Raw genomic sequence first — 23,180 nt, 5'->3', positions numbered from 1 at the left:
AGATACAATGATCTAGACCAAACCAAAAGCCTCTTTGAAAATGGAAGTCATTACCACTTTCTTCAATTATGGAATTGCATTAATTAAAATATCTAGTTTACCATTATTTATTATTTTGTTTCACAACGAACAGACTGTCTTTATCAGTGGAGGCATGAAGACAGTGTTCCCACCGAACACACACTGCGGTAACAATCAGTTGGTCCTCCTCCGGGACTTGGCTTTATGGATATGTGACGTTACAACGCATGCGATTACATCGCATGCCGTTACAACGCATACCTTTACCCCGACTTTCTGTCGGGGGAGAGCTGTAAATTGGGATAGATTCATTTTCTATTCCAACTCCAGTGTGTGCAACAGTAGGGAAGGTGTTGGAGTTAAATCCAACACCTTCTACCCACTGTTGCACACCTTTTGCATTGCAACAGCATGCGATATAATGGCATGAGTTGTAACGGTTGCATTGTAAAGGCTGTTTCCCGGCTTTATCACCTTTGTTCTTCATGTGAGATGTATTATCTGTGAAGTGTGAAGTTTGCTGGCAGTAGGTGTGACAGTCTGGCAATATAACGGCCACTCCTGATAAATGGTCAAGTGGCTGGCCTTATATGCTAAATTTTATCAGAAATTGTCATTTCTGACATAAGTTTAGGAAGGTTTGACATAGATTATGTGCATCAAGGTATGCGTCCCAAATGTTTCCTTATACACATATAAGGCAAAAGGACATCAATTCAAACTACATTATTTTGGTTATATGTCTGTATGTGTTCTTATTTGACATTTGATACATATGAATGTCGCATTAGATGTTGTATCCATCTCATTAATCGAAGAACTTGACACTATCACAGTTCCTAGAAAGATATGGTCCTACGACATCTGCATTAAAAGGCAGACATGACACTGATTCGGCATAAATCAGGAAATATGGTGGCTTCCATTGCGTAAGTTAAGGAAGATGGCAGCTTTCGTGAATTCGTGAACTCAGATGGAGTCTGGGCCTACATGCGATGGAGTCAGATCTTAGGGATTTTACATCATCCCCGGCTTGTACGTCTGAATGTGACATTAACGGGGCATGTCTAACCAACAGGAATTTGACTAAGGTGTAGAAAAAGTCATGCTTTCAAACTAACATCTATATTTATCTAGGACAACATACAAGTCTGAAAACATTTATACGCAATATACTTGTAGTGAAATATAGTAGTCAGTAGTGTATTAAGGATAGATAAATAAAATATGTATGATTATATATTTCACATAGAAAAGCATGAATATTTGTAATCCTTGTGTTACAGGTAATAAGAACAAATCATATTTCATAATCTATCTAGAGAATGTTATGTATGCTGGTGAATAAACATACCAGTGATAGTATAGATTTTCCATATAAAAAATAAGCGGGAAAAAAAGCAAAAAACAAAAAAAGTTAATCAAAAAGAAGGAAAAAAGATTTTCTTTTCAGTTCTTAGTTCGTATAGGCTTTGTGGTACATATGATGGACACAGGTCAGGAATCTTTAGTCGACTTACTTGTTGCGGTCACTCCTCAGAGAATATGTCGACATCATCAGGTGCACACACAGCATATGTGTGGTCTTTATGAAATCGTATAGAGCATGTTTGGAGTTTATAGTTGATGTGCTAGATGGACCAGCAATTGGTTGCTCGCCTGAGGCGGTTGTGTTGGTTGTGGCTCCTTTCCAAAGGGGCTAGAAGAATAACAATGAGTCAAACCAGTCATCAAGAGCTGCATCGAAAAGTGTCACTAGTGACTCTGCTCTATCATAGGTGACATCCTGTAGAAGGGACAGGTGCTTGCTGTGCATTGTTTCTGGTGCTCATGTAGCGGTGGCAAGATCAGTTCCATATCGAGATAAGCCACTGGGGGCTGCTCCAGATGTAAGTCCAAGATGATGTCAGTCGGACAGCTTATGCACCAGAACACAGGTTTTACTTGTGTAGCATTCACTTTGCGAAAGGAGAGCATCCAGTGTTCGCTGAGTTTAGACAGCCAAGCATGTCCTATGTAGTGTGCTAGAGTCTCTCTGCAACTTTGTTCAGTTGGATATGGGTACTCCATATTGTCTATGTCCTTGGCAGAACAGGAGAAATATGATGACACCACAGTCAATGAGCAGTATTATGATCGGAATTCCTCCAAAAAGACTGGAGAACAGAGAATGAGAAAATGGAGGAATCAGTCCAAATACAGCTTTAAATCCAGTTACTAATCTAGATCCCATGTTCTTAAAAGGATGCACAACACCAGTTATTACAGATGAATTAAATATCGTTTAAACGATATCTGCAAAATGCGTTGGGTATCATATGTATAGCAGCTGCTGAATTTTTGAAGCAGTTCTGGCTCCTTGTAGATTATAAACTTCAATCGCTGATGTCAAAGGGACTTATTTTTGGAAGAGAACAAACAAAACTTTATTCAGGTTGCCAAAATGCATACATTTCATACTTATACTAGACCAAGGGAGGTTCCTAGTAACATTTCTAGGCAGAAAATACAGTGTCCTTCCACAACACTGTATTGTTTCTGAAACCGTTATCAGGTACGGCTGGCCGGGTTCCAACCCACAGCAAGATAAGGTTGGAATTTGGGTTAACTAACCAGCTCATTGCACGAAAAGGCCAATTTATAAAAGTATAGAAAAGAATAAACATAGACAATGTTAATCAAATGTCCAAACTTTTATGGCAGGAGATAAATACAAATCAGAAGTCACAGTCCTGGAAGTACTTACACGCTGCATTAGACAAATATTCAGCGAATTCAATCCGGGATATGCCACTAACTATAGATTCATTAAAAAAATCTATTAATAAAATAACAAAACATCTATCACTGCTTCTGGATAAAGACTTGTTTGCAAAAAGAAAGCATGGATGGTCATCAATTAATGGTTATACAAAGGTGAAAGCCCAATCATATCTTGAAGACTGCATGGTCTAAGAAGCATAAACATATTTTTATAAAAGCTCGTTTTGGTGTTTTCCCCGGCCAATGCCATGTAATGCCTTAGCTCCGAACAGTGGAATGGTCGCTCTGTTGCTTATGCAACTTGGGAGAAGATAACACTATTCATTTACTGTGTGTATGCCCAAAATTTAAATTCAAAAGAAAATCTATACTCAAGCGGTATTTTAATGTACGAGGTATTCGGACTTGCGGACAAGCGCTGATAAGATGTCTGTACTCTATAATACTGAACTCAGCTTTTGTAAAGTTTTTATTGACATTAAGAATTGAGTTAGATCAGCAAAACCAAACTGAGATGTAGGATAGGATTTATATAATATGTAATTTGAAATCTGTATTATTAAGTGTAAACATATTTTATAATATGCATGATTGATTTGCCTACTCATGTTTTTTATTAATTTTTAGAACTGGATCTTTTTATGGCAGGAATCATTCGTGCAATATTGTAAGATTTGAATTAATCAAACAATAAAGAATTATTATTATTAATAATAATAATAATAATAATAACCCACAGCAAAAACATTTGTTATTCAAACGTTCTTGCTGTATAGGAATAAACGCAAGAGGGGAAACAGATAAAATACTACTTAATTCTGGCATCAAAGTGCTAGACATTCTGTGCAAAAATATGGTGTAACACAGAAGGGAGTGTCCAAGAAGATTTCTGCAATTTGTGGTACTGATATGCACAGGGTCATCCACATTTTCATTTAAACAGATGTCGGTGAAATGGAATTCCCATGACTGGAGCAGTTGCAAATTGTGCATGGTTTCATATTGACCAATAGATTTATATTTTTGACAGTCCTGAAAATGAAATGTTGTTATGGGTAAAGAAATTATATCATGTATTAACCAGGTAATTGGTGGTGTTTCACTAACTGTAAATGGTGCATCTTCATCTTGTTCTAGACCTGAAAGAGAATATGTGGATTCTGTTTTCCCATTGTTTTTTGTGGGGGTATCATTTGCCCATTGTTTTTTGTGTGGGTATCATTTGCCCATTGTTTTTTGTGTGGGTATCAAATTATATGGTTCAAATAAGGCTGTTTCATTAACCCCTTCGCTGCTGCGGACATTCCGCTGCAGCGCTGGGGGGGGCAGGGGGGCAGCGCGGCGGGCCTGTGCTCATGACGGAGCCGCTCCGTCATGAGCCACAGTTGAGCTGTGCTCATGACGGAACGGTTCCGTCATGACTCCGCCCATTTGCGTTGTCGCCCCGCACAGGCGGGGAAACAGCGCCGCGCAGGCGGAGCGGCCGCCGGCAGGATTGTCATGACGGAACCGTTCCGTCATGAGCACACGACAACCGTGGCTCATGACGGAACGGTTCCGTCATGAGCAGGGAAGGGGTTAAGAAGCTGGAAAAGCACAGAAGCTAATCTAGGTGTTTGTAATGCCAAATTAAGTAGTATCATTCCTTTTAACTGAGCCTGCTCATGTTTCAATTTCATATCTCCTTTCAAGAGGTCTAAGGCTGAGGACAAGATGTGATTTAGCGAGTACACTCTTTTAGAAAGAGTACACATTCAATCAATCAATCAGGGAATTGTGAAGTGCGCTACTCACCCGTACGGGTCTCAAGGCACTGGGGGTGGGGTGCGGCTCTGGTCAGTCGAAGAGCCAGGTCTTGAGTGTCTTCCTGAAGATGGACAGAGTGGGGGCGTGTCTGATGTTGATCGGGAGCTCGTTCCAGGTCTTTGCTGCGATGTAGGAGAAGGCTCTTCCACCTGTTCTGTCTCTGTGGATGCATGGGGTTTCAACGAGGGTGTGGTCGGCAAATCAGAGGTTTCTCTTGGGTACGTGGAAGGAGATTCACCAAGATTTTGGGATCTGGTGTTGTGGAGGCATTTTTAGGCTTGGGTGAGTATCTTGAAGGTTTCTCTCTTCTCGACGAGGAGCCAGTGGAGGTCTTGCAGGTGTTGGGTGGTGTGTTTGTGTCAAGGGATGCCAAGTACGAGTCTGGCTGCAGTGTCCTGTATGGTCTGGAGCTTGCAGAGCAGAGATTTGTTGATTCCGGCTTAGAGAGCACTTCCGTAGTCCAGTCTGCTAGTCATGAGTGCGTGGGTGATGGTCTTTCTTTTTTTTAATAATTCTTTTTATTAACAAACATCGGCAAATCATACATTTCAGAGGATCGGGCGAGTCAGTTAGCACATTGCACACAGTCGAAGGGACATTCGTACATTACAATATCAAGGAACGTTACGGGGAGTCAGGGTCTTCATGATCATTGCTACAGGGTAGTGCACAAATCTCCCCTCTATAGCCATTCCACTGACCCCAGACTCGCGACCACTTCTTGGGACATCCCCTTGCCAGATACACCGTTTTTTCTCTGAACATGCACCAGTCGAGATTTCTCTCCCAGTCCTCTAGGGTGGGCAGACGTGCTGCTTCCCATAGCTGAGCAATATTTCGTTTAGCTAACATGAATCCCAAACTGGCCCACTGAGTCCGCGAGGTATTCAAATCTGTGGGCTCCCATATATTTAGTAGGCATCTCCGTGCCTCTGGTCGGAGAGTGGTGTGTAACACCTTACTGATTGTGTTGTGTATTTGAAGCCAATATGAGCTAATATGTGCACATTCCCAGATAGTGTGCATATAGGTGCCGATAAGACCACATTGTCTCCTGCATTCTCCCGTGTCAGCCCACCCCATGCTCACCAATCTGGGCCCCGATAGATATATTCTGTGAAGGATTTTTAATTGAACCAGCCATAGGCGCGCTGGAATCGCCACCACTTTGGGAGAGGATATCGCCGACTGCCAGTCCTCATCATCCATTTCTATCCCGTCTTGCACCCATTTTTCTCTCAGTGACTGAAGAGGATCCGCCATGTGGTTAATCAACTTTTTGTATATTAGAGAAATCGTTTTCTCGGGGAGGTGACCATCCAGAACCCTGTCCTCTAGTGGGGAGGCCTCCGGGAGAACTGTCTCCTTAGGTAACGCGGACTGGAGAGAATGACGAACCTGCATATAGCAGAAAAGCTCCTCGTCTGCCAGTTTCTTATTCAGTTAGAAGTTCCCCGAAGGTCTTGATCTCACCCTTCCCCCACATATCTTTGATAGCAGAAATTCCAATAAGATCCCACCTGTCAAAGCCGTTTGTTTTCCTGAGATCGCCCAGCTTCTCTGAGTCCCACAGAGGGGTGGCTAAAGTTAACTTGTTTCTCCATCCCAGGGAGTTTGTGGAATCATACAAAATTTGAACTGAATGTTTTGTGGGGCCTGATAATCGAAATCTCTTGGGATGGGAATAAAGAGCTCTATTGTAGTTACCACCCGGTAGGATCCATTTATCCATGGCGTAGCCCGGATCGTCTATGCGGCCGAACATGCCATGGTTAATAGCTGCCAATTGGGAGGCCCAGTAGTACTTCCTGATATCCGGGAGACTAATGCCCCATCGTACCAGTTTAACGTTAGCTTGTTTAGTGCGAATCGAGGTCTACCGTCCCACGGTAGGTCTCTTTGTAGGCCCTCAATTTCCCTGAAGTAGGACGCTGGAACGACATCTAACGTATTTTGCAGGACGTATAGGAATATGGGCAGGGCCATCATTTTGAAAAGGACGGCCCTACCCAGGAGTGAGATGGGGAGCTTCCTCCAATTGGCGATGTCACTTTTGAGTTTTTGAAGGGGGAGCAGGTTACGAGCATACCGAACTGAAGGGTCGAGGGAAACAAAGATCCCCAAATATTTAAACCCCCTGTTATTAATTTGTATCTGACAATTTCGAGGAGGAACAGGAGGGTTCCCATTAAGTGCAAAAAGCAGGGATTTCCCCCAATCAATGGAGAGTCCGAGAACCTCCCAAAGACTGCCAGAATATCGAGAACTACAATTAGGGATTTCTGCGGAGAAGCCAAATAGAGCAAGATGTCATCGGCGTATAAAGATATACGGTCCTCCCACCCGGGGGACCACTTCAGTCCTCATACCATTGGATCCCAACGAATCCACGCAGCAAGGGGTTACAAGGCCAGGGAAAAAAGAAGGGGGGACAGTGGGCAGCCTTGACGCGTCCCACAACTAAGCGGGAATGAGGCTGATACCTTCCTGTTCACCACCACATTTGCTAGAGGTGCGGAGTACAGCAGGCGTACCCATTGGATAAATTCCGGACCAAACCCAAACTTAGCCAGAACTGCCCACAGGTAGGGCCACTCCACGGTATCAAACGCCATAGTCGCGTCCAATGATACAATCCCCGCTGGTTCTTGAAGGGTGCGGGCTCTATCTGTTACCCCATGAACTCTACACAGGTTAAGGGCGGTGTTTCTATGGGGCATAAAGCCAGATTGATCGGGGTGTATTAGGGATGTGATCACCTTTATCAACCGATTAGCTAAAAGTTTGGCCAAAATTTTGGGCTCTGCATTCAAAAGCAAAATGGGCCTGTATGAGGCACAATCCGTCGCGACCTTTCCCTCTTTGTGGATGGTGACAATGGTAGACAGCCTCTGTTCCCGGGGTAACACCCCTGCTTCCCAAGACTCCACAAACATTGACTTCAAGTGGAGGGCAAGTTTATCTGGCCGGAGTTTATAAAGTTCAATGGGGAGCCCGTTTGGGCCTAGTGCTTTCCCAGAGTTTAAGGAGCGAATTACCTGGGCGATCTCATCCATTGTGAGGGGACTATCCATATATTTTTGGTTATCAAGGGAGTGACAAGGGAGTTTAATATCACGAAGCAGTTCCTGCGAATCTGCCTCCGAGTGAGGGGATATTGTAGTATATACTGTTTGAAAGTGTTCAGAAAACCTGTCCTCTATCTCCTGCGGCTCTGTGATTAGGACGTCTCCCTCTGTTCTAAGCTCCAGGACAAGCCGGCTCACCCATTCCTTTCTGTCTAGCCAGGCAATTAGTTTCCCGGCTTTCTCTCCCAAATCGTAAAGCCTACCCTGTTGCTCTCTGCTAAGGGCCTTGGTCCTATCTGTGACCAGCATTTTGTAGTCATGTTGCTTTAAGATTAGTAGATGAAGCTTGTCCGGCGTCACCCCTGTTTCCAGTTCGCCCTCAAGACTATAGATTTCTGTCTCAAGTTCAATAACTTCTTTTTGTTTATCTTTCTTGGAGCCAGATATAAGCGATAAAGCCTGCCCATGGATTACCGTCTTAAACGCTTCCCACAAAGACTGAGCGGAAGTCACTGAACCCACATTATTGGTGAAGTATTCGTCTATAGTCTTAAGAAGGCCTTTACGGATCTTAGGGTTCCGCAGGTACCAGGGGTAATTGGGGTCAGTCTCCCCGACGATCCCGGGCTCAGAAGGAGTTGGATCCAAAGTGGGGAGTGGTCAGAAATGCCTCTGGCTAAATGGCTAATGGTATGTATGTAGGTGGCTTGTGAGGCGGGTACTAGACAGTAGTCTAGCCTGAGAGGCTGTAATGAGCTTCAGAGTGAAAGGTGTATTGCATCTGATCTGGGTGGTAGAGCCTCCAGCTATCCACCAGGCCCATGGCTTCTAGGAAATCAGGTAACCAGCAGGTAGCCCGTCCCATTTCCTGGGGGGGAAACCTATCCAACTCACCAGAGACGACTGCGTTAAAGTCGCCCCCTAGCATCAGAAGCCCCTCGGGCACCGTGAGCAGGACTGTACCCAGGTCCGTAAACGTGGTACTCTGAAGACCCGAGGGAAGATAGACTGACATAAAAGTGATCAAGCGGCCTTCCCACATCCCAGTAACACCAACATATCTGCCTCGATCATCTGTCCATGTGGAACTCACTGCTAGAGGGAAAGTGTTTTTCATCATTATGCCCACACCCCTGGAACCTGATGTGAATCCCGCATGTGCAATCATTTTGTATTCTCCCCTGTGCATTGCTTTGCAGATATTGCCAACTAAATGCATTTCCTGCAGTAGGAAAACATCCAGGGAATGCCTCTCAATATGTTGGAGTACTATACTTCGCCTAATTTTATCCCCTAACCCGTTCACATTCCAGCTTAGAACTTTAACATCCTTATCCCCCATCATCGTAGAAATACTCAATATATTGGAGCACGACACTCCGTTTGACCCATTAATGCTCCAGTTCCGGATCCCTACACCTCTATCCCCCATTATCTCCGGCATGACCATGGACCCGCCAACAATCCCCTGCGATAACCTTTGTATTAGAACTTTTGCCGAAACACTCATGTACTGTGCTGATCATAAACAAAAAATACCAAACCATCCAACTCAGTACCCCATCCCAACACCCCCCCTCCCTGCTGCCCCTCACTCTGGGCTCTAAACTGCCGATTAGAAACTTGCAGAGTGCCTGTCGCCCTAACAAAATTAAAAGGAAGAAAAAACAGGGGGAAAAATAGCGGGCTCCGTACCCCTGCCCCAGACAGGCACTACGTCACACCATCAATTGCAATAATGACTTGAAAACAGTAGAAATTTACCAGTCCCTATGAGTGAAGCGCAGACGCCATTCCCTTCCCCCCCAACCCACCCGCTGTTTCATTGTATTCTATAGAAAGTTGCCTGCATGGAGATTTCTTCATCAGGGCGGCCGAGTGTCTGTTGTGTCCCCGGTTCCACGGTCTGCTGGGCTCCTTGTAGTCCTATACTCAATCCACTCCGCCACTGCGTCCGGCTGGTCAAAAAGCCACACTTTTCTGTCAGCCTCAACCCGGAGGCGTGCCGGGAATAGCATCGAGTATTTTAGGCCTTTATCTCTCAGGTCCCGCTTCACCGATAGGAAAGTCCTCCTTTGCCTCTGCACTCTTTGAGTAAAGTCCGGGAAGAAGGAAATGTCTGCATTTTCATAGCGGAGGGAGGCGGCCAGCTCTGGAGTTTTGGAGAATGACGTCTCTGCCTCGGAAGTTTAAGACCCGAGCCAACATGGGCCGCGGGGGAGCGCCCGGCTTGGGTTGGCCACCCGGGACCCTGTGGGCTCGCTCAATCACAAAAAAATTGCTGAGGCCTTTGGGTTTCAAATGGTTGAGAGTGAGTTCCTCAACAAAGAGGTCTGGGGTTTGCCCTTCCGATTTCTCGGGAACTCCTAGGATGCGGAGGTTGTTTCGGCGAAGGCGGCCTTCATAGTCATCCAGCTTAAGGTCTGTAGAAGTACGAGAGTATTGGAGGTCGCGGATCTCCTTTTGTAGCAGCGTGACCAGGCTGGTAGCTGTTATTTCCACCTGTTTTACTTTTTCATTCAGTTTCCCCATATCTGCCCTGATAAGTTTGATGTCAATGGCCATGGTGTCCATTTTGTGCTCCAAGGTGGTCTTAACACCAGAGATGGCTTCCATGACGTCTTTGAGGGAAAGTTCCTATTCCTCGTCCCCCGGGCTACCACGTGTGATTTCACCTGACAATTGGCCCCGCTGTGTCTCTTTAGAGACTGTGTATCGGTGCAGCTTGTTGGATTGAATTGGTCTTAGCCCCCGGGACCCAGATCCCTTAATGCGCTCCATTGTAGCATTCGAGGCGAGTGTTGGGCAAGGAGGGGGCACCACAACACGACACCGCTCCGACTCCAACCCAGCCCCAATGCGTGACTCACCGCTGATCCGGACTCAGGTCCGTGCCTTGCAGATGCAGGGGTCCCCGCGGGCGCTTCCGATATATCACCCCCCTAGGGCCGCGGCAGATAGGACAGGCTGGAGAGCTATTACCAAGGATGGCGAGGCGCGCTCTGACTCAGTATTGCGTAAGCCGGCCATCCCGGCCTCAGGACCTCCAAATGGCAAGACTTCACAGGGGGCACCAGGCGTTCAGGGTAGGGGGTCCCCTAGATCTCCAGGGAAACCGCTTTGCGCAGATGATGTAGCCACCCGCTGCTGGCAAGTGGTAACGGGGTCCAAGCAGCTGCGGAGCACCACTGGAAGGAGAGACAAATGCTCAAGTTAGTGGGATCCCTAGAGCTTCGTGGTGCCCGCTCTGCGCATGAAATCCGGCCTCCCACAGCTGTCGAGTGATGTCAGGATTCCAGCCGAAGGGGAGACCTCACCCCCAAGGACGCACCGCAGCTCTCCTATGTTCCGCGTCCGGCGCGCTTACCACAGTGCAGTGTGTGCTATTATGCACGCCAGACCGACACACCTCTGCGGGTCGGGAGAGCCACTGCCCCGGGATCAATAGGCAATTTTCCACAGACTAGAAATGGAAGCCATCACTTTAGTACGGCAATCAGCAGGCCAAATTTCAGCAGTGAAGACGCGACGCCGCCTTTTTAGTGCAGCACGGCCGGCGCGTTGAACTGGCTCCGATGTTTGTTGCAGAGGGGGTGGGGGCTCTCAGGAATGCCAGCGGGACATCAAAGCCACCACCGCCACAGGTCGCAGTAGCTCACTGGGCGCTCCAGCCGCAAGTATGACCACAGCTGCATCCTGATCCGCGGCGCCACCTCGAGGTAGCCGAGGCGCCTCCATGGCAGGTCAATCCACTGTGGGTCCCGGCTCTAGGCTACGCCGAAGGCCGCAGCTCTCCGAGGCATCGGATCTCAGGCGGCAGGCACGATCGCGGCGTCGGGGCAAGTGGGTTGAGCTCCGCTAGTGCTCTGGTATCGAGAACTGGCAATCTGTGTACCGTATAATCCTTCAGGCTAAACAGGGTCTAAGAAGGTTAACGGAGCTCACTCACTACGCGGCCATCTACTCTCCGCGCTTGGCCACGCCCCCGGTGATCGTCTTCCTTGATTCGCGGAGATCCATTTGAAGGTCTTGTGAAGGATGCGGAGGGTGTTGAAGCAGGTGGAGGCGACGGCGTTGATCTGTCGAGTCATGGTGAGGGAAGAGTTAAGTATGATGCTGAGTTTCCGGGTGTGGTCCATGGGGGTCGGGGGTTGCCGAGGGTGGTGGGCCACCAGGTGTTGTCCCATGCAGTGGGGGAGGGTCCGAGGACGAGGACTTCTGTCTTCTCTGAGTTAAGCTTCAGGCAGCTGCTGCTCATCCAGGATGCGACGTCCTTCATTCCTTCCTGTAAGCTGAGTCTGGTGCTGAGGGGGTACTTAGTGAGGGAGAGGATGTGCTGGGTGTCATCGGCGTAGGATACTATGCTGAGTCCATGCTGTCTGGCGATGGTGGTGAGAGAGGCTGTGTAGATGTTGAAGAGCGTGGTGCTGATAGACGATTCTTGGGGTACTCCGCAGTTGATCTCTGTGGGTTAGGAGAGGAATGGGGAAGTCTGACTCTTTGGATTCTGTTGGTGAGGAAGGAGCGGATCCAGTCGAGGGCGGTTCCCTGAATGCCGGTGTCATGGAGTCTGGCGGTGAGAGTGCGGTGGGAGTCGGTGTCGAAGGCTGCAGAGAGGTCAAGTAGGATCAGGGCTGCGGTGTGGCCTTGGTCGAGGAGGGTGCGGATGTCATCTGTAGCGGCGAGTAGGGCAGTCTCGGTGCTGCTGAATCCAGATTGGGAGGGGTCGAGGATGGAGTTCTCTTTGATGAATTTCGTAAGTTGAACGTTGACGATCTTCTCTGTGACTTTGGCCGCGAAAGGGAGGAGAGAGATGGGTCGGTAGTACTTGAGGTCCCCCGGATCTGCTGAGGGCCTCTTGAGGAGGGGCTTGACTTCTGCGCATTTCCAGTCATCGGGGAATGTGCCGGCTTTGAAGGTCGCGTTGATGGTGCGTCGTAGCTCAGGTGCAATGGCGGCGGCAGCTCTGTGGAGGATGTGCGAAGGGAAGGGGTCTGTGGGGGCTGCTGTGTGAATGCCTTTCATGGTCGATGCCATTGTCATTAACTTTAAAAACTGTTTGCCTGTTTTCCTGATCTATTTGCCTAATTCTTCTGTAGCTTCTTTTTTAGAATAATTATTTCATTCATTGTAGATGGCATATATTCCTGTGGCAAGAAATCTTTTGTTCTTTGAGGACGTGCCCCCAGAAGAAAATCGGAAAAATCAATTTTTTCATTATTTTTCATTAATGGAGGAGAAGTGCTTCTTTACGGCTGGGAGACTAGAGTGTTTTAGCTATGTTTGGCATGACTTGCCTACATTGTACGTGGTAACCACTAGAGGTGTTTGTGTATTGTAACGTTGATCGAGACAGTTAAGTCTGGATCCAGGAGTGTGAAAATAAATGCTGCATACATGTTCTAGAATTAAAAGGCCAAACCTTCAACAGAAATTGTGTTGAATTATAGGTTACATTCTGTATCATATTGTTTGTATTTGAGTTAGCCATATTCATTGAAAATTGTCAATTATTGAACATAGTCAGACTGACTTTTAGAACAGAAGGTTTCTTTAAATACTTCATTGTTTTGTATCCCAGACAAGTAGTCTGCTGGATATTTTTGTTTAATACCAAAGGAAATGATCTTTTTATACAGGTTTGATATGAGGCTTCCTTACCTTGAATCTGCAATAGTGCAGTTCTCCAAATGCTTTCCTTGTCAACATTTACGTTCCAATACTTGTGTCCTTAAATAGCCAGGTTTTGAATAAAACTCAGTGAATTAAATATACTTGTTGGTAGTGATTGGAAGCTACTGGGCTTCTGTGTGAAATTAAAGGCAGGGGGCCCGATTCACAGAACTAACTTAAGACAAAATCCTAAACTTACTACCGTTTTGGTATTCACAGAAGGCACTTACTCATTTTGGTATTCACAGAAGGCACTTACTCATTTCGGTATTCACAGAAGTTAGGAGTCCTAACTTTAGGACTCCTAAATGCCTTCTGTGAATACCGAAAGTCTTAAAATTAGGATTTTTCTCAGTTTAGTAGTAGTATAGTTAGGACTCCTAACTTTAGGACTCCTAAATGCCTTCTGTGAATACCGAAAGTCTTAAAATTAGGATTTTTCTCAATTTAGTAGTCCTAAGTTTAGGAATCCTAACTTTAGGACTCCTAAATGCCTTCTGTGAATACCGAAAGTCTTAAAATTAGGATTTTTCTCAGTTTAGTAGTAGTATAGTTAGGACTCCTAACTTTAGGACTCCTAAATGCCTTCTGTGAATACCGAAAGTCTTAAAATTAGGATTTTTCTCAATTTAGTAGTCCTAAATTTAGGACTCCTAAATGCCTTCTGTGAATACCGAAAGCCTTAAAATTAGGATTTTTCTCAGTTTAGTAGTTGGAAAGTTAGGAGTCCTAACCTTAGGACTCCTAAACTGAGAAAAATCCTAATTTTAAGGCTTTCGGTATTCACAGAAGGCATTTAGGAGTCCTAAAGTTAGGAGTCCTAAACTTAGGACTCCTAAATTGAGAAAAATCCTAATTTTAAGACTTTCGGTATTCACAGAAGGCATTTAGGAGTCCTAAAGTTAGGAGTCCTAACTATACTACTACTAAACTGAGAAAAATCCTAATTTTAAGACTTTCAGTATTCACAGAAGGCATTTAGGAGTCCTAAAGTTAGGACTCCTAACTTCTGTGAATACCGAAATGAGTAAGTGCCTTCTGTGAATACCAAAATGGTAGTAAGTTTAGGATTTTGTCTTAAGTTAGTTCTGTGAATCGGGCCCTAAAGGTTGTGACCTGTCAGCACTCTGAAAGTTTGGTAATTGTTTCAAGAAATTAGGATTGATCTCGGGATGGGGAGCCTCACAGTGTTTCCATTGTGTATAATTGTGTATTTCTCTTGGGTAACTAGTCCTATGTGCGAAATAATGTGCATAGTGATGATAGCAATACATTTCTTGTAGTTTGCTGAGTTCAAATAAGGATATTTATTATCCAAAGAAGCATATGCCTCCAAATCATACATCATTCTTTTAACTGTCTCAAAATCCTCCCAATCATCTGAAAGAGAACCGGGTATCATAACATCATTCATTGAAACTTTTATCACATAAGGCAATTGCAATGTCTCAGTGGGTCCCATAATTTGATATGGAACGTTTCCCAAGGCTATGTCCTCGGGCACAGGATAGGCTGTAATGTTTACAGCATAGAAAACTCTTTGGGTTCTGTGGAATAAAGAAGGGGGCTGTACATTTATGAACCAAAGGTGATACAATTGTATTTGCATGGACAAAATGTCCGTTGAGTAGCAGTAGAATGACGAATATCGTTGCCAACCACATGATAAAAAGAAAAGTTCCCAAAGCGATCCAGGCATAGAACACAGAGGAATCATATACTTGTCATGAAACCACCGACAAGCGCAAAGAAGTCTTTGGCAATAAGTGACAATGAAAGGGGTTGAAAAATCTTCTGAGAAGTATCCAGAATCATTTTCAGCCTCGTTGATCCCTCTGGGCTCTCGAAAAGGTACCAGTCCAAATGGCATAGCATCAGGTGGAATTTCATAGTAGACCACGGAATTACAATGGACAGTAGCAACTGTCGTGTCTCCAGCATCAGCCGTGTTTGCTGCACTCAGTGTTCTGCATAGAGTGTTGAGCTCAAACATCCCTAACTGGGATGTAGAGCTAGAAATGTTACTACTCTGTTCAGGGGGTATGGTAGTCAAAGTAGGGAGAGGCTGGGAGGCACTACTCTGATTCCTCCTTGGTGTATGCGTAAGCCGGCTGTAGAGAGATGGGCACATAATGCTTTTTAACATGGTCGATAGACACCTTTCGGTTCCTTCTTGATCCAGGCACAGAACCCACCCGTCAGCAACAATAATAACCTTCTCTTCACAGGTGGAGGCGGCAGAGGGGTTTGTGTTAGACAGCTTGACTTCAACTTCTTGGAAACTCTAAAAAACAGTCAAACATTTCTCCAAGTCAAATGTATCTTCATCCATCACCTTCCCAAAATTATCGAAGCCAGGCACATACATAGGAAATCCGAAGAGAACCTTTTATGGTGTGCATCCTCCCAATATTCATCTAGGCAAGTTATTCAATGCTCTCTGAGCTCCATACACATTATGGCACCAACTAAGACTTGAACTTAACACCCTAGCAGAAAGCTTGTTTAATCATGCTTTTGGCCCACGCTACAACATCATTCAATTCAGCTTTGAACAGGATGCTGAATTGCAGACAAACTCCCAAAGCATTTATTGAATCCCTGCAAGCCATGGAGGCAAACACAGGACATTTATCTGAATGAAATGAATGGACTGCCCCCATTCACACTAGGCACTGCAAATCTTTTAGGACTGCTGTTGCCAAACCTATAGGAATTGTGAACGTGAATCAAAAGCTACCAATATATACTGATCTCGGTTAGATAAATTTAGGAGACCGATATGGTCCAAATAAATAACCCAGAATGCGGAAAATGGGAAAAAGTAGTATTTAAATGAATGAAAGAATCAAATGGGAGAGAGATGTTTAAATAATCCAACCTAGTATTGATTTAGAAAATAAAGTATTTTTTATTTATTCATCCATAAGTTCTAGAAACAAAACATCAAGAGTTAGCACCCTTGTTTGTCCAGATAAGTATTCAGGGGATTGGACAATGGTATAAGAGATTAAGCCGAAAGCTGGATAAGTGTGGGGCATCCAATCCCTTTGAAGAAATGGGAAAAATAAATTACGTTGCAGAATATGGACAAAATTTGGTTAAAAGTATATCAATTTGTAGAAGAATTATTAAGTGGAGCACATTTTGATGAATATACTTTTTTTAAATGGCTACTTCATATTCCTCTGAGGTTCTCAGCAAATTCAATCCCAAAATATCCCCAAGGGCGTTTCGCTATCAGCAGAAGGGTACAGGAGATTGGATGCATTTATTAGTATTATGATCTAAAATTGCATCATAGTAGAATGAAAAGAATGAAATTAATAACACATGAATTAATTGTCACTTGAATTTAGATTCCTGAATTATATTGTACGGATCATCATTGCGTGTAACAAATTTAGATCAGAATAAGGGACGATTCATCTTTATTGCCGTCGTGATTGCACAATCCTTAATTACACAAAACTCAAAATCAGTTCATGTACCTACTTCACAGAACTGGTTGAATAAAATGGAAATTGGAAACATTTAATGACTTTATGCAATTCGAACAAATACGTAAGGGAAGTTTTTGAAAGTTTTACACTATAGGTCATTGTATAATTAAGTAACAATATTGTTTTATGAATTTTCAATGCATATTACTTATTTCATTCAGAACTTTTATATTAATTATGCTACCATTACCCAATACAAAATTCTAATTGTTGTGTCCAGCATAGTCTTTCACTGGGAAAACCATGCTGGAGCTGATCCTATTATCCCATGAATGTAGGATATTGCACTAATGGATCTTCATTCAGTTTTCCAGGAAGTGAAACAGAGGGTGTCTAATTGTTAGTTAGGGTTAAGAGGTAACAAGTAATAGATGGAGTCCGGCACCAGAGGTATCTTGGTAACCAGTGCTGGTGGAACACATGGCACTAAGGTTCAGAGTCTTAAGACCCACTGTTGAAAGCGCCCAGTTTCAAGTATCTACAGAAGCTATATAACATTTGAGAATGTTGTCTACCTTCTTCACCAGATGCTTCTTGTCCTTTAGGAGAACTCTATGTATTGATGGCTGGAGAGGTACTAAGTATGGAGGGAAAGTGGGGGGGGGGGCCTGACAGCCCAGCCGCAAGATGGCCGCCACCTTGTGAGGCTCTGTGGGTCAGAACGTTTATCCAACGTTTATCTGCAGCCATCGTTGAGGCTAGCCGTGGCCATGCAGAGGAGAGGCTCCCATTACTGCAACAAAGTAAGATGAGGCAATTAGAGGAGCGCATGGGGCCCGCATGACAGGGCTACTGTGATCTAGGGAGTTGTGGCCTGTGGCCACATGTGGGAGCTGGTCCACCTGCAAGAACCTGCAGGGCACCAGGGAAAATACAGCATTAATGGACGCGACAGAGGCGACTGTGGTGGATGGCAGAGGCCCGCTGAGGGACAGGAGCTCGCTACGGTGTCTGGGGACTGGTTGAGCAGCATGCAGGAGTGATGAAGTCATGCTCTGTGACAAATTGCTGAGTGTGCAGGGCCCGGGGGCGTTGTGGCGGATGCCGTGAGAGCTGTGACCGGGCCTGACGGAAGACGGAACTGAGCTGCCTGTGGGGTCTTTTGGCGCACAAAAGAATGTGCAGCGTTGGCTGCTGCTGTGTGCTGCAGAGGCCCAGGAGGTGAGCGGAGTCTATTGCAGAGGTTGGGGCCCGATCGAGCACTGTCCAGAAGCGACAAAGTGCTCCACGCTCTTAGTGGAGCAGTGCGGTGACTGCCACGTGGGCCTCCCTCGGCTGGCAGCGGGCATCCTAGCCGTTGATGGACCGGAGCTGGTGCGGGCCGGGCCAGTGTGGATGGCCCCTGCCGAGGTTTTGTGACGTCAGAGTGGGCATGTGAGAGGCCCTGGAGCGGAGAGCTGCTCGTTGAGACCGCTGAGTTAGGGGCCTGATTGCTAGACCCTCAGAAGATTGGACTCCCTGGTTCGAGGTAGGTGTGTGCCTCCTGGAGCCCTGAATTTGATTCATTGTGGAGACTGGAGAGGTGTCGTCACAGGTGCATAGTGTGGTGTATAGTGGAGTTGGAGGTCTGATGGTGCCTGAAAGACTGCATCCTAGGGGAGCCCAGTGTTGGGTGGGGGGCAGGGATTCCCTGGAGTGCATGCTGGCTTGGATGAGGGTCAGCTGGGGTGTGAGAATTGTTCCCTGGCACAGACCACAGACCTTGGTGACACCCCCCCTATCCCCCCAGGGCTGGTGCGGTGTTGAGCTCCCTGATCTTACCTTGATCCTGCGAGTGGCCGGTACCAATATGGGTAATACAGATGTCAGGCAGTCAAAGTGACCCTTTGAACAGCAGGGGCCCCCGCAGGGAACTGAGGTCCTGAGGGAAGAGATGAATGCAGACTCCACAGCAGGAGGGGATACTTCCTTGGAACCTGACATACGTGCCATGTTTAGAGACCTTAAACAGTCCCTCACAGCTATCGACTACAAAATTGACTCTTTGTCTGACAGACTTCATCGCCTGAAGGAGAAGGTGTCCACAGAGGATGAGTAAATCGGTCAACTAGAACAAAGCACGTCCACAGTAGAAGATAATGGCAACACCACGAGAGAAAAGCTGCTTCACATGGAAAAAATACTGGAACTCATTCGCAATAAAATGAAGATTTAGAGGCCAGATCAGGGAGAAATAAACCCAGAATTATGGGGATTCCTGAGTCTATGACCATGAAGCAAATTGAGGACTATGTTGAGGAGAGGTTGTGGTCTCTGTTTGGGGAGACGCTGTCCAAAGTGTGTATAGTGGAGCAGGCACAAAGATCGCTGGGGCCGAGGCCTCCTCCCGTAGCCCCTGCATGTCCCCTCATTGCCCGGCTCCTGAATTATAGGGACAGAGACACGGTCCTCAGGCTCGCCAGAGAGAAGCACTCCATGCCATATCAAAGAAACACTATATCCTTTTATCCCTGTGAAACGTACTCTTAAAAAACAGAGGCCAAGTACTCTCTGCTTTATCCTACAAAGATGCGCAATTTTCAAGCCAGTAAGACTGTATATTTCACTGACCCGAAGGCGGCTGCGAAGTTTGTCAAGGACTTACCACCAGCCAAGCCTGAATCGGCCCTTACCAGACGTAGCCGGCACATGGTAAGAGCGGTGGGGCGGGGCAGGGTGAGGCAAAGTCAACAGAGAACAGGATAAGTAAAATTAAATGAAAAAACATAAAACCACTTATCTTGCGCTCACTGCATTGCCGAGTTGGCGATGTGGCAAGCGCAAGGTAAGTGGTTTTATGAATTTTTAAATTTAATTTTACCTATCCCGTTGTCTGTCAACTTCACCCCCACACTGCCCGCCTCCACCCCACAGCTCTTACCTGTGCTAGCCACGCCTGACCCTTACCCGGGGCAACGATGAAGCTGGCCACACATGTGATAATTATTAAATGTATTAGCTGTAATGGTAATGATCTGCGGTGCTTCAGAGGCATGCCTAGCTCCACCACAAAGATATGGTGTGGAATACTCCTTATGGTAATTTTCTAATTATTCTCCCTGATGCGCTTTAAAGTGGGGTGCTTCCGTCTAGCTACCGATGGCTGTGAAATCTTCCCTTGTTCCAGTCACCCGGTCTTCATTGGCTGGGAAGTGCTGGGCGACTGGTGTTTCCCTTAGGGATGATTCCCTTGTTCTTTTACTTTACTAGCTTTATGGGGCTTTGGCGGGATGGGTAGCATGCATTCAGCCTGATTGGGGGGGCTGGAGTGGGTGGGAGAGTAGCTATTGGGGATGTTTCACTTGTTGCTTCTTCCTCTTTGGTCTTTGCCTTTCTTTTCTTGCTCCTCTACTCTTTCTGGCTGCACTACAATGCATCAACCTGTGCAGAAGGGTTTATGGAGCTTGCGACACAGGGGCACCATTCAGTCGCGTGCTGAAGCTATACCCCATGGCCCCTCTGAAAATGATTGCCTGGAATACATGTGGTTTAAATGAAAGGTGCAAGGCGAGGCTGTTAGTAACGTACTTTAGGTGGGATGCGCGGATATTTGCTTCCTCCAGGAGGTACACTTGACCAAGCACACTACTAGGCGCTTGCGGGCGGGATTGATTGGTGATCAATATGTGGGTGTTACTCTAATTATGCGAGGGGGTTGCCATTATTATCAGAAAGGGACTGCACTGGCGTACTCGGATTGCTAACAGTGGAGATTTGTGATGTTGGCTGGTTCATTGGAGGGACGCCCACTTAGACTTGCGTCTATGTATGGTCCAAATGTTGATGATCCAGATTTCTTTTACTGAGATCTGGAGACTTGTGGATGCTCTTGGGCCCAGGGTGGTGGTGTGGGAGAGGCAGATTTTAATGTTATCTTGGATCCTCAGCTTGACAGATCAGGCGACTCCCGCAGCCCCAATCACGGACGGCTGCCCAGCTCCTATCCCTTATCATAGACAATGGGTTGACAGATGTTTGGAGCCCTAGGAATGGGAATAAGTGTGAAGGAACTTGTGAGTCTTTGTCAAATTCTTCCTGGTCACGCATTGATTAGTGGCTTGCGTCCAGGGATGTGGATGCTTGGGTGACCGCTGTAGCTCATCTACCGAGCACATTCTCATATCACTCCCCAGTATTACTTGAGGTCTCTATATCAGAATATCAAGGATGAGCTTTTACTTGGCAGCTCCTGCCAGGAGCCTTGAGACACCAGGCATTTCATGAGGCTATCACCGCCGCTCTGGTTTACTTTTTTAGCCACAATGTGGGTACTGTGGAATCCCCATCGGTGCTTTGGGAAACTTGCAAGTCACTGATAAGGGAAGAATGCATAGTTAAGCAGGCTGGAATTGTAAGAGATCTCTATAGGGACTTAAAACGCTTAGAGTAAGAAATACGCACTCTTGAGAATGAATATTTTGCTACTCAGCAAACAGAGGTGATGAGTAAAATACATAGTAAAATTGACGAATTTGAGGAGGCCGGGCTATGCGAGACACATTGCCTGGGCAGGGAGGCACGGCCGAGGAGATATGGGGAGGCGGACAGAGCGGGTAAGACCCTTGCTGGCCTGCTACAGAAGCCCTCAACTAATGATTATATGGCTGAACTCCGCACTGGTGGGAATGAGCTAGTTAATGGCCAAGAGGCAGTGCAGAAGAAAACGGTGGCCTTTTGCACTTCTCTGTATAGTACTATACAGACTGGACCCCCCTGATCTCTAGGCATTTTTTATTCGATTCAGCAGTTATGGCTTGATGAGGGGCATTGCCATTTTCTTGACAAGCCTTTTATGGGGGAAGAAGTCATACAAGTCATTAGAGCACTTCCGACATATAAAGCTCTGGGCCTGGATGGCATGTCAGCTGTGTTCTATGAGGGGTAGGCTCCCCTTTTGGCCCCTCATCTTATAAATATGTATAGTGAGTCTTTGGAGAGAAGCGAATTACCCCCAGCGCTTAGAGAGGCACTAATTGTCACCATCTTGAAGCTGGATGAGGACACACAGCGATGTGAGTCATATAGGCCTCTGTCCATGATCAATGTGGTAATAAAATCCCGCTGCAGGTACATTTGAGAACCATTTCAAGCTTATATGCGTTCACATGCGACATGCCAAAACACTACTGCTTAGATACAAGATGTGTGGGTATGGTAGCTGGCGAACTTTGATCCCTGCCTATGGATTTGTGACCACTCCTCTGTCAGCTGTCGCCATGCGGAGGCACTGCTGCCTGACCCTCCCTGGTTGAGATCCGCAGATGTGTGAATGTTATCATGTCAGCCTTCTTCTTCTTCTTCTTTTTCGTCTATCTATATCCGCTTTTCACAATTGCTTTTTTCTCCATTGTAAGATGTTTTACTGTACTGAACAGCCCTCAGTGGCTTATGCAAGATGTACTTGATATGCACTGTTTTGGAACTGCTATGTTGCACAACCTGGTCCGATCCTGATGTATGTACTTCTATGCATCTGTTTGTCAACTTGTATGGACCTTCCATCTCTGTGTTATAAAACTAATACATAGATTTAAAAAACAATAGCATGGAGGGAAAGTGCTGCTCACTGGTTCTCTTGGTGATGGCCAGACAATGCCCACTGCGAGTGCTCCAGTCATCATAGCAAGGTGAGGACCTCATAATGGCCTCTCTGTTGTTTCTCTTGGCCTGCTTGTGATTTTTAGGAGTCCAGGATAAGTCTTGCCTCTTGGTGTGATTTAGGCAGCTATACATGAACCACTTGATACTCAAATTGTATTGATTTGTAGAGTAAACAGAGAACAATACAGCACAGGTAAATCATAGGGTATACATGATCCATTTATAAGAATATTTGCAGGACTTATCAGCCTTTGTGCAGCAGGTATTACAGTACTACAGAGAAATCAAAAGAATGGCCCAGGGATTTAATACTGCATTTGTTAACTCCAAGCTAAGCAACTCATACTGTAGTGGTGGAATCGTTGTAGACAAATATACCACTCAAATGAGTGATCAACCATCTCAAAATATTTAACCAAAGCACGGTCAATCATGGTGCATTTGTCTTTTTTGCATGTGTCAATTCCCCTTCTTTCTAACAAACTAATGATAAAGAAAGAAATATAAATGTAAATATGTGCTCCATCATCTGGGAGGTCAGCTGACAGGGTTACGTCTTGCAAGGCACCCTTCAAACGAGGCATACAGTCTTCTGTAGAACATTATTCTGCAGCCAGTACTGCTTCCCTGTTAACACCAACAAGTCTACAAAGCCAATGATAAATGGATAAAGTAATCTTGCATGCGGTGGAGATGATTCCAATGGAAATGGATAGCTAAACCCTAGCACTCTGCCAGGTCCTATCCCATGTCATCTTCAGAAATT

General features: G+C 45.8%; 1 protein-coding gene across 2 annotated transcripts in view; it reads right to left on the bottom strand.

Annotated features, from left to right (window-relative positions):
• The window catches only part of RASGRF2 (Ras protein specific guanine nucleotide releasing factor 2), a 2,022,215-nt gene that overhangs the window by 1,287,700 nt on the left and 711,335 nt on the right, over positions 1 to 23,180 (bottom strand). The gene's annotated exons all lie outside the window — the stretch shown is intronic.

The sequence above is a fragment of the Triturus cristatus genome, chromosome 2_1, assembly GCF_964204655.1.
Source record: "Triturus cristatus chromosome 2_1, aTriCri1.1, whole genome shotgun sequence".
Taxonomy (NCBI): domain Eukaryota; kingdom Metazoa; phylum Chordata; class Amphibia; order Caudata; family Salamandridae; genus Triturus; species Triturus cristatus.
The sequence above is the reverse complement of the archived record's forward strand: the minus strand, read 5'-3'. Positions and strand labels throughout refer to the sequence as shown.